Below are 12,541 nucleotides of genomic sequence, written 5' to 3' on the forward strand. Positions count from 1 at the left end.
ATACCAGTCCTATTTTCATCTTGAACCTCTTGGTTCTTTGCAATTAGTATCAAGATCAAAAATGCCGTCTCATACCTTTCACAGCAAGAAGTTATTTACAGCACCCAACAGTTTAGATTAAGCAAAACTTCGCTGAAATGGGAGGATGCAGTTACATCACACACTGAAGATAAAAGTGAGCAGCAGTTGTACTTCTTGGGAGTAATTAAAACCAAACGTATGATACAAATCATAGCTCATACAGCAAGCCGCATGATGAACGCAAATGAATTTTGCCAGGGCCTGAGTGCTGGAGCCTATGGACATCACCCAACACAACGAGCTGTGTATTCCTTAGAGTAGTTGTGTGTGTCTTTGAGCAGAACAGGGTGTTACAAAGTTGGAAACAGCCAGAAAAGCAGTGCAGCATTTTCCTAGAAAACACTTGGAACTTTGAACAGAAACTCTTTGGTTTCTTTCTGTATTTCAAAACGATTCAGTTCCTTCTGCAAAGGAACATGCCTCTGTGTACTCCTGGTAAGAAATATATTTGTTTGTAAAGAAACAGCAAGTTCATAAATTTAATTTACTAAAGAAACCTATCTGCAAGACCATAGAACTGTTTATGTCAAAAGAAGTAACAATGTTTCAGAAAAATAATCAGAAATTTCCATAAAGCACAACTTCATTTCTTGCTCAAATAAAAAGTTAACCAATTTCCACACATTGCAACAAATAAGTCTGTACACTTTCATTTCCTAAATATATGCTTGGTTTCATTAAATTTTACTGAGCTAAATCTTATATATTTTTCATCAATATAAATTTGGCCAATCTGCAAAATCTGAAATACTCTCCCTGATGTAATTGTACTAGTTACACTGAAGTCATTAGCTGGTATTATTCTTCCATTTTAAATACCCATAGGCATGATTCTAATTTTGCATACAACAGTTAAGCTTCTAATACAAACAATTACACATTGTGAAAAACTTTCTGAATGTTAATGTAGAGCAGGAATCATAGCCCACATATTAAGGCTACAAAGCAAGCAGATAGGAGTTAAGTTTAATTTTTAACCTTTAACTCTTATGGTATTTATTGTTTATTTATCACTACTTTAAACATTTCCCTGGATTGACAACTTAGTTATGATTCCTACACTTCTGAATAAGCGTAACGGAAATATTTTAAAGCTGGGCTTAAAAGGGAGTGATTAGTTCAATAAAATAAATCTCTATACTTCTGAACTTAATAAATACACGAGTTTTTTCTTAAAAGTTTCTGTAAATAATGACATGATTTGTAAAGTGCCCTACATGGAGAAAAAAAAAAAAGTGTACAAACAGCAATCAGATGAGAAAACCCTGGTAAGAGTTTCCTTTAGAATGAAAGAAGAGTGTGGGTTATTTTCCTATAAAGTCTACCAATTCTATCTTCTGGTAGATGCTGTTTCTTTTTTAGCCTTGCCAGCTGCACAGAATTGTGCTCCTTTTTGATCAAACCGTGTTAGAAAAGAGATGTATACACAGGTAACACAGCATTCAAAAGCATTATCTTGAAAAAAAAAGAGTTATTCCTCCTTATGTGTGGACCAGGGTTTTGGTTCCCAGCAACAGGTGCATCAGTACAGAAACAGCACAAAAAGAGAGCTCTACCTGATAAAGACCAACAGCAATTTGTCCACCTCTCCCATCTTAAAATCTGATGAACCGGCAACCAAATTGACAATTACTTAGAGGTGGTAAGGAGCTAGTAGTAGGTTATTCCTATGGCTTATAAGTTTTTAGAGGTTCCAGTTTCTGTAATTTTAAACTTTTTTATTCCTGTGATAGCAATCTCTGGTCAACCTCACAAGATACAATCATCTTACTGCTTTGTGCATCAGTCAACCAGCTCCTGAGACACTATTATGAACAGCCTGGACCTCCTTACAAAAAAAAAAAATCTCAGGATTCTTCATAGCAGCAGCCAGCAATGATGTAAGGTTTATTAAGACGACAAGTTTTAATTGAATTCAGTATGCTATGCAGTAATACAATCATTGTCTCATCTCTTCTGGCATTTAATTTCATATTAAAATGTTAGTCTAGTATTTTTCAGCATGCTACACAATAATGCATGTGAGTAATTACCAAAAAAGTTGCATGGAAATGGCTTTTATCTCCACCCAGAAGTTTGGGGTTTTTTGTTGGTGGTGGCAGGGCAGGGAGATTTTTTTTTTTTTTTTTTTAACTGAGGTTACTTCAATGAATTCGCCTCAGTTTACAGCTCAGCATTGTAAACAGTTAAATCAGTATTGCTGAGGGATGGTTGTAGCAAACTGCAGCACAGGGCTGGTAAGAGTGACTGGGAGGGATCGGGACTGTCCGAAGCAGGGGTTGCTGTTAAAGAGTAAATGTCACCTATCCACGTTCTGAGGCACCTTCATGTTGGTTGCACAGCTGTGTAATTTTTGATGAAGTGCTGTCATAATCAGTGGTTTGACCAAGATGGGGAAAAAAAACCAACCACACAACACAAAAAAAACCCAAACCCCAAAACATCTGTTCATTTCTGCTTTTTGCCAGACACCTTGTAATTTTAATAGAACATTCATATTTTGCAAAACTAGTGGAAAAAGTATGACGGTAACAGAAATAAGAATTGGAGTGACTAGTCAAGAATTTGGTGACAGAAAAGGCCTCGGTGCTACCACCAGTGGTCAAATCCACCTCGTGCACTTGGCTCTCTCCTCACCTGCTTGTTCAAGACTCCCCAGCTGCTGCCGTGATCTCCAACTCTTGGACACTGCCAAACCACCCACATGCACAGCAGTGTTCAAAACCAAACCCCTCCAACTGGGAGACAGAAATTTTATTCATCCTGCTTGTATCTTCCCTGCATTTTTGCAGACCACTGACGCCTAGCATTTACATTGCAAAATTAATAACCCTAAATAGAAATCCACTTGAAAAAAAAAAATCAGTTGATTCATAAAAGAGGCTTAACAGTAAATATGTAAGAGTTGTTCTTCACTAATGATGCATATTGCATTCAATTATGTTTTCAGAGAGAACGGAAGCATAAGCAGTACAGGATGTCTCCTTCAGCATGGGCTGATGTAACAAAAACGAGGAACACCACTGAATTTACAAGAAAACCTGTTTCTTGCCCAATTTCCTGAATGAAGGAGTTATGACAAACATTCAAACTTTGCAAACTTATCTGAATAAATCCATTAAAAATGGGACTTGATTCTGCTAAGTAATGTGCAGAAAATCTCTTCAGATGTTATTCTGCAATTTGCAGGTTCAGGTCCTTAGCAAGATGGGATTATTCATTAGAAGTGCGCCTGCATTGAAGGGACATGTAATAAAAACAAAACCACTCACTTGTTAAAAGAAGAACCAATGACATGTTTGGCAACAACAATATTTACATTTTATAATAAAACATTTGTCTTCCTTTTTTTCAGGTAAAAACTACAGCCTTAGCAGGACCAATATAATTTTCTTGTGATTATGCCCCCATCATTTTAATATAGACTAATTCTGAGTAGAGAAGAAATGTATCCACATACTTAAACTTCAATGTCTTTAAAATAGTGCCAATTGCATTGATATTTTCATGCTATTGAGACTCTAGTAGAGTGGTAAGCTTGGATGCTTACATGTAAGCATGTGAATTCAATAGTGGAATTTTAATTGCTGGAAGAATATTAAAGGGACTTTCCAGAAGGCACTGGACAAACATTGATTCAGTTGTATGAAGTACCAATTTAAATGTATCACAGCTTTGGAAAATATTGCCCATTCTTAGTGAAGCTGCCCCTTAATGCCTCCTTTCCCAAGAGGCTCTTCTCCCATTGATACCAAGGGCAATTTCCTTCCTCTCACTTGGCTTTCAGTTTGGGACTATATATATCCACAGTGAGAAATGTTGTGCTTTAATTTTCCTCACATGAGTAAACCACCACAGGCCTCATTTACAGACAAAAAAACAAAACAAAACACCACTAGAGAAAAACTGCTCACAAACTGATTCCAATAGTACTGAGTGTGATTGAACAAACAAATATACAACTATAAATATTCAAACAGAAACCAAACCATACCTTGAGAAATTTTAAGATGGGAAATCCTCCAAACCATTCCTAAACTAGCAATTTCCTGTTTCACAGGTTCTAAAGCGAAATGCAGCTAATGGGTGAGGGAAGCAAGGGAAAATGTATAGTTCAAAGGCAGGATTAGCTTTTGGTTATGAAAGTCAAGCTTGGGGTAGAAACTACTTGTCTTCCTCATGCCCTCCCGATGTTCTCAGCTCTGTTAGAGGCCTGATCCAACTCTTATTGATGGGCAAAAGATGCAAGGGAGCACAGACCACTAGAGAGCTTCTAAACAGAATCTACCTCTTGATAATAGCAATTTTATGAAAAAACAACCACCAAATTTCAGTCTAGTGTTTTAGTACGAGACTGGTTTTAACTTCCAGTCACACATGATGAACAAGTTTACATGCTTTGGGCACAACCTTGTTCCTTATTGAGTCTTATGTATCAAGTTGATGGGATGCCACCTTATTTTGATAAAATTCTAAAACACAGGGGAAGAAATAAAGACTTGCATGCACTACAGCAACATCTTTTATATTTAAGCATCATGTTTTGTTTTATTTGAATTGGCCCTTGACTCACCAATTCCTCTAACAGAATCCTGAACTGTGTTTAGACAAGGATAAGGAATTGCCAGTCTGTGTCTAATAAGTGTACAATGGAGCTTCTTGAGCCACTGCCTTAACTCCAGACAAGATATATCCAATGTCACAGATCCCCTTCTGCTATTTGCACCTTTAAAACTTTCATCTATACATGATTACAAGATTTAATATATACCATTACTTGTGCAAATCATCAGATTTTAAAAGTTGCTGCAAAGGCAGATGTAGTAGGAAATAGATAGGAAAGACTTGTAGACAACCAAAATAGTTTGTCAGATTGGTTAAGGAAGATTTTATCATTCTAGACATCTACAAGAACGTTAACAAAAAGCAACATATACAACAGTTGAGGCTTTTAAAATAAATAGTTCAGATACTTTCTTGAAAAGATTTGTTTATAAAGCACAAAACTGAATCCAGCAAGAGCGTGTGACATTCTCTGCTTTAGGAGAAAAATGAAAATATCAGGTAATAATGTATTTTGGATAATATTGCATTCTGCTCCAGGATTTACAAAAGTAAAGAGGATATCCATTCCTCTAGTTGGCTGACCATCATGAACAGCTCCTTTCAAATAAAACCCTTAACTTCTGCTTCAGAGCTGTTTTAGAAATGATATTTACTTTTTACTTACAAAGCAGGAAACCAGCAAGCTACAAAGTTATTAGCTTAGCATCTTATGTTAAGTCAATACATAGGTAAATACCTAGCCATAGAAACCAAAGCTGCTTTTTCCCCCTCCACCTTGATATCATTTGCCAAACTCTATAAAGTTACAGGGCAGCTACAATTGTCAATCTGACAATGAATACAAATTAATATAAACACAGTATTTTTATTATCAACTTCAACGGTTTTATTAGACTCCTGCATAGCCATGAAAGAAAGCAATGTCCCTTTCTTTGCACTGTTTTTGAAGAGCAGAGGTACCTGTGCATGATCATCTTCTGCCAAACAGGTGACTTCTTTGGAAGGTGTAATATCATAAGCTGCCCCATCCAGTTCCTAGTGGGAGGGTGGACAGTTACCTCTTGTCTTCTGAAACTATTAACACAAATGAAAGCATGCCCACATTCGGAATACACTCCAACAGACACGGCCAAAATTGTGGCAGATGAGGGGAAGGAACTGGCATGATTAAAAAAAATTAAAATCTGCTAACAGAAGCACTGTAAAGGAACCACTGGACAAGTTTAGTTTTTCATATTATTTACTTCTCCAATTCTGCAGTCTCTCACATAGGAAAATCTACAGAATATCCAAACCAACTGATTTCTGAATTTCATGAAACAGCTTAAAATACAGTTAAGGCTCATGGCTTTCCATGTCTAGATTCAATTTTTGACATGTTATTTTTAAACAAGTAACAATTCCATTGAAGTTTCTATTGCTCAAGGGGAATTTTATGATTTCTGCTGACACACTGAACAGTGAAGGATATCATTGCTTAACTGATAGCTGTATGTACTTCTTATGACTATGAATTACCACTTAAATTCCAGATGAATTCAAGCATTAAGCCTTTCAGATACAATCCAGGTTTTAAAATGAAGTTGACCAAGGGGAGGAGAGGGCAAGAAACAAAAATGACTACATGATTCAAGCAAGACAGAACAATACTAAGCAAGGTCTATAACTAAAGCATTTAGTAATTACTAGTTTCCTAACACCTTCATAAAGAGAAAAATATCTTCACGATAATAATGTATTTTCTAGATAAGTTCACTTTTACTGCCCTCATCACTCAAAGGTAGTATGGCATTTCTGAGATTGAAGAGCAATTTGTTCATCAGCATAGTGATAAAAGAGTAGCAGAAAGACATTTTTTCAAACATTTTCTAGTTTCAATAATTAACTGCGACACATGTATCTTTTTTTCTTACAGCTAGCAAAAGCATTTGACTTTTCTGTGCATTTAGAAAAAAACCCCAAACTCTTGGGTTTTAGATCAGTTTCCCCTTTCTTGACCACCATCCACTGTCGAAATGTTACATGTATCATCACACAACACTCATCAGAACTTTAATGTGGGTAGTAGAGGGAACAAACAAATTGCAGATCATTTTGTTATGAACTCCTGGACAATGAGAGCTACTGCTAAAATACAAAAATTAGGTACTGCAGGTTTTTTTGCTCCAAATTTAAAGAGCAATGTAATTTAGTAATTTAAGTTTTTCTGCCTTTACCTTGGAGTAAATGAAGAGCAGCAAGAAAAAAAAACACCACAGGAAAAAACCTGTTAAGGAACACAGAAGATTAAACAAAGGAAATACTTTCTCCCTGACTAACCTATTGTCAGGTTGTGTTAGTTTATGCTACTTTCCCTTATATGCCCAATAGCCACATATTTCAGACAGCTTGACTAAAATCTGGCAAGGTGGGAATAATGCAATGTTAGATTTGTATTTTGTAAGACACAAAATGGCATCCTGTAGGTTCTTTTGGTTAGCTTGCTTTTCCTTTGCCATTTTTTTCAGTAGCTATACCTTGTCACAAAAATCCACAATTGTCATCATGTTTCTTCTGGGCTACTGCAAAATGCTTTGCCTTATAGTTAGAGATCCTCTGAGCTATTAAAAGCACAATGTTGACTCCACACCTAGAAAACTTTTTTTGAACAGTAGCATCAATAGAGACCACATGTGCATCCTGAGCTGCTTCAAACTCCCGTAACAGCATAAGGAGGTGACTGTTACCCTCACTTCCCTAGCAGCTCATAGCTTGCAGCTGCAAAGAACTTCAAAAAGCAGGAATGAAAAATCAGTTTGAATTCATATGCTTAACTTACAGCACCACAGTTTTTCAGGGGCTGAAATAATGAATCTTGCTGTAGGTGACTAGCAAATATGTGTTGGACAAGAGAAGACCATGAGATTTAAATTGTATCCAGCAGGGATTGATATATTCTCATTCAAATTTGCTACCTGACCTGGAAGTCACACCAAATAAGTTAATAATAACCAACAGGTTCTGTTGATCATTATTCCTGAAAATAAGCACATATCTGAGAATGGATCTGATGAGGCAGTCAGATGGTAAGAGAATAGCAGCTGTCCATGGAAACACTGACCCAGAAAATCTTCATGGAGCAAGTCTGGATTTTCAATACACTTGATATGGACCATAGAAGTGTTGCATGGAACTTCTGCACTTCTGGAGAGCAAGAGCTATAAAGACACAGAAAATAAGGCTGGATTTGTCCAGCAAAGAATGCTGTTTCAAAAAAAGTGAGTTGGTGGTAGCTGCTTTGTCCAGGGAGAATTCCATGTCAAAGGAAAACACGGAGAATCATTCCTCCACCAGCTTGTCCATGCTGAAAGACGTATAAGGAAGTTCAGCCTGCAGACTACACACTGAAGTAACTGCCTTTAGAAAAAAAATATTTTTGTATGATACTATACAAAATATTTGGAGAGTTCAAGAAAAAGCTCTCTTCGTTTTTTTAAGCCCAAAAGCAAGCACAAATAAAGCATATGGGCAGCTCCACCTCCTGAGTTGTGAGAAGATTAGGTACAACTAAAACGAACCAGTGTGATATACTCCCACCAGGTAACCCTTTTAAGTTTAAATCCAGAGTTTTCTTTTTTAAGGAGATGTACACATTAAAGCTTATTAATATTTATGAACCCATTTGCTCCCCATATTTTACATAAGTAGCCCAAAACATTTTACATTTTGAAGACCAAGTCTTTTTTGAAGGTATAATTCTCTCTAGAAAAAAAAAAAAAAGCTACTGAATTCACCGGGCTCCGATTTCTAACAAACTGCTGCTTTGTCTTGCCCCAGATCATGACATGGGAAAAGGCAGATCAGGCCTTGTGCATTTGCCATTCAGGACACTTGCAGCAAGGAGCTTCATGCTTCGCAAGAAGCATTCCTGACACTAGACAGTATTTATTGTAGCAAACAAGCCTCCAGTAAGGACTTCCTATCACCAGATTTATAGTGAATTTGTGGTGAACATTCATGACAGACCACCATACTCTTGCTCACAAAAATGGTAGGATCACCATCACCTCTAAAAAGGTCCTCCCTTAAATGACAATGGCAAGCTAGTACTTGATTTCTGGGGTTGATGGCAGTGAAATGTAATACTCATGTGAAGTAAAAAGCAGACCTGGAGCAGGTCACCCTTCCCCTGTTCCATGCTACATGAAGTTATCTTCCTGAGATTGAGCTCTTATATGTATGCTCAGGCTTGTCCTCTTTGCCAAGGAAGCTAGATGCTTGTGGTACCAGAACTAACCAACATCAAGTGAGATGGCAGCTTGATCCCAGTTGTTGAAGCTGAATCTTTCCCCCATATCAACTTTTTTTTTTTTTTGAGTGATTTCAGGAGTTGCCTTTCAGCTTAGCAAGACATCAGGTGATGCGTATTTGCAAGGAGAACTCTAGAATTACCTTTTGCTGTTTCTAACATTACTTTTCAAGAAGTGGGACATTAATTTTGCATCTCAATTTCAAGCTGCAGAGAATGACCAGCATGCCAAAGACCTACATAGAGTTCTCTCTGGCATTAACTACTCTGCAACTGTATACACACTAACAGTGTTCAGTTTCTTAACAGATTGGGCAAGTCTTTGCAGCATGGCAAGGCAACACTTAACACAGCGTATAGAAATACACAAAGAAAATGTGCATGGAAAATTAACAGGGTTGAAAACATACAGGAAAGGGGGATGCAAAGAGGACTGTTCAGTCCAAGAGAGTTATGGGTCCACAACTTTCACAAAGAAGGTAGTAAAGTGGTTCTGGGGACTCATAGATGACCTGGGAATTTAAATTAATCTAAAACCTAACAAGTTAACTAATATTTGATAGACACAGAACAACAGCGCTGTTTCCTTCTTTCTTCTGAAGAATTTAAGGACATACTCCTTCTGGAGTCAGCTTCCTCACAGTGGGAGGCCAGCATCACACTTGTCTGAAATAATTTCTCTCCTTTCTTACAGGTGCTAGCATATCAATGTTAGCTTCCAAAATTGTTATCTGACGGCAAGAGCAGGGACCACTAGTTTAAGTATGCATTTTCAAGCTTTTCCTGCTGTTGTTAAAGAAGGTGAGCTTTGGATACATCTTGAAAGAGTTGAAACAATACAAAGGCCTTTATGGCACCAATTAAGTCAGCCCACCAGTAGTTCACATACAAAAATAAAAAGCAACTGAAAATTAAAACAATACAGGCAGGGTGTACTAAAGGAGGAACTCGGGTGCTGTGACTTCAAGTGCATGGAATTTTCTTGTTCTGCTTTCAGTTGAGCTGAGACTTGTTTGTTTCTATGAAATCTCCTGAATTGCTTTGTAATTTAGAAGTTACCTTCCCTGTACTGAGAAATAGTTTCATCTACTATTCTTTCTGTTGATTTACACTTGGCTTATGTTTCCACTTTGCAGTATGACTTCATAATCAAAATCCTCAGAAATAATGTGCTCAAATCACTGATTGGTAATGTGCCAAAAATAAGGTGAGTTCTTGGCCCCAAGTTAGGTCCCTAAGGAAGCACTGGTGAGAAAATACATGACTGAGAAACCACGTAAAATACAGACAAGGATAGATGTTTGACCATAGCTGTTTTCGCTATTAATAGACTATGGCCCATTCCCGGAACAAAAAGTAACTTGTTTTTTATCTGAATTCCAAACTCAAAAGTACTTTAAACACAAATGCCTGCCTCTTATACCAATACTCAACTGGTTGCTGTCTATTTTATAAAGATATGCAACCTTAGTAAGCTCAAATGCTTTCTTGTTGCAGTTGCATTTGTATCAGAAAGCACGGCTACATAACAAGACCCTGCTTCTAAGAGGACCAAGAACATTATTCAAGACTTGCATTATTCAAGACTTTGTCTTGACCAGATCTCCAATCAGTACTCTGGGAAGCAGTGCAGGCCTGCACACTTCTGCCAGTGTCTCTGCACTGTGCTATACACACTATCAGAACCAGAAAACATTTGAGGATCCATTTGGAAAGAGTCACTGATATGTAAGCGTAAGCTGTAACACCTACAGAGGCAGAAACACGTTTCAGTTTCAGGAGTATGTGATTTAAAGTTGGCAATTAAAAAAAAAAAAAGATAGAACCAGCAAGAGCAGCACTGTGATTGAACATCCCTTGCATAATTTGGCCTTTGACCTTATTCATCTAATTCCCAAAGGTGGTTAATAGCTTCACTTATCCTTTACAGCGCCTGGCGGTCACAAAACAGGCCCCTACCCAAGGGGAGAAAACCCAAGTAGCAGAGAAAATTCTGCCCAGTCATGGGGCTTCAGGTAGACATTGGAGAAGGGATATAGTGATGTTACAGAATGCTGTTGCTCAACTGTTTTGAGCAAAATGGGTATGAGCAGTGAGCTGTGTCACCTCACACCTGCGAAACACTGATCTTCTCATAAGCACCAGAGCAGAGGCAAGATCTGATGATTTTCAAAACCCTCGCTGAGAAAACCCCAGAGCTTCCAGGCTGCAGGGACAAATTAACAGGACTGTAAAGAGAAAACCAGACCTTTGAGTTCCTTGGTAAGCTGGGAAGGGTCAAGGAACCAAGGATGCCCAGGTAGCTCTTAAGCCATGAGGAAGTCTGTGGTTAGGCTTGGCCTTAATAAAGGAGGGGATGCAAGCAGGGCACGCAAAGCCCCTCTCCCCTCAATGTCCAAAGAAATTCAGCAGTTTACTCACCTGTGAGACGTTCCCAGAAGCCCAACTTTGGTCCTTCACGCTCTACTACGAATAAGCCCCCCTGCGGCCCACCGCTCCGCACCCCCGGGCCGCAGCCGAGCCGCTTACCGCAAGGCCCGGCCGGGACGAGGAGCCGGCGGCCCCGCTCAGCCCTGTCGCTGTCCCTGTCCCGCTCCCGCCCTCACGCCTGCGGGCCGCTGCCGCCTCGCGAGAGCGCTCCCGCGCGGCGCCCGCCCCGCCCCCGCGCCACGTGACGGCCGCCGGGCTCGCGCCGGCGGGCGCCGCTCCACCTGTCACTGGCTGCCGGGGAGGGGCGGCTCTCCCCCGGGCGCCCCTCCTCTCCCTTCCCCCTCCCGCCCCGCTCGCCTCGAGTACAGCCACGCGCCCGGCCGTTAGGGAGGCGGCGGGTCCCCCGCGGCCGGCGCGTGCGCCCGCCGCAAAGCGGCGGCAGAAGAGTCCCTGCGCCGTTGCGAGGGGGCGGCGAAAAGACACGGACCGGACAGCGGCGCTTCTGCGCCTCGCCCTCCGCTTCCCAGGGCGGGTGAAGTCAACTGCCGTGCCACGGGGGCTGCCCTCGCTTCGTCCGCCACCGCCCTTCCGCACGGGCGTTACCGGCCACCCAACCAACCCCTCGGGCGGCGGCTTCGCCTTCTCCTCCCTTCTGCTTAAGAGCATGGAACCTGAGCCAGCACGGTCCCTGCTCCCCGCCCGAGGAAGCCATTACTATCCGGTTGTGCCAGGAGGGCCACGCCCCGCGCCCAAGCCCGGGCAAGGCGGGCGGCGAGCGCAGCTCTCCCCCAGCCAGTGCCGCACGGCCCCCACCCGCGAGGCCCGCTTCCTCAGCGACGTCCACTCCCCCAGCCCGGAGCCCCCGTTACGCAACTCCGCCCGTGAGCGCAGCCTTACCCCTCCTCCTCCCACCCCCACGACCCGCCACTCCCGAAAACTACCCCCTCCCCCGCCTTCTCGTTCTCCGGTTTTTAAAGGCGCACGCCAAACCTGCTAGCGGTGGGTAATCGAAAAGCTCCTCTGACTGACGGCCGTTCTGACCGCTCATAAGCCGCAAATTCCTGAAGCCCCGCCTCCTCCATCAGATGCCGACCAATGGCATGAGGGAGGCGGGCTCCGAAGGCCAACCAAGCCGAAGCGCAGCGGTAGAAGAGCGCTATGACTGACGTAAGTCAA

The sequence above is a fragment of the Caloenas nicobarica genome, chromosome 1, assembly GCF_036013445.1.
Source record: "Caloenas nicobarica isolate bCalNic1 chromosome 1, bCalNic1.hap1, whole genome shotgun sequence".
NCBI lineage: Eukaryota > Metazoa > Chordata > Aves > Columbiformes > Columbidae > Caloenas > Caloenas nicobarica.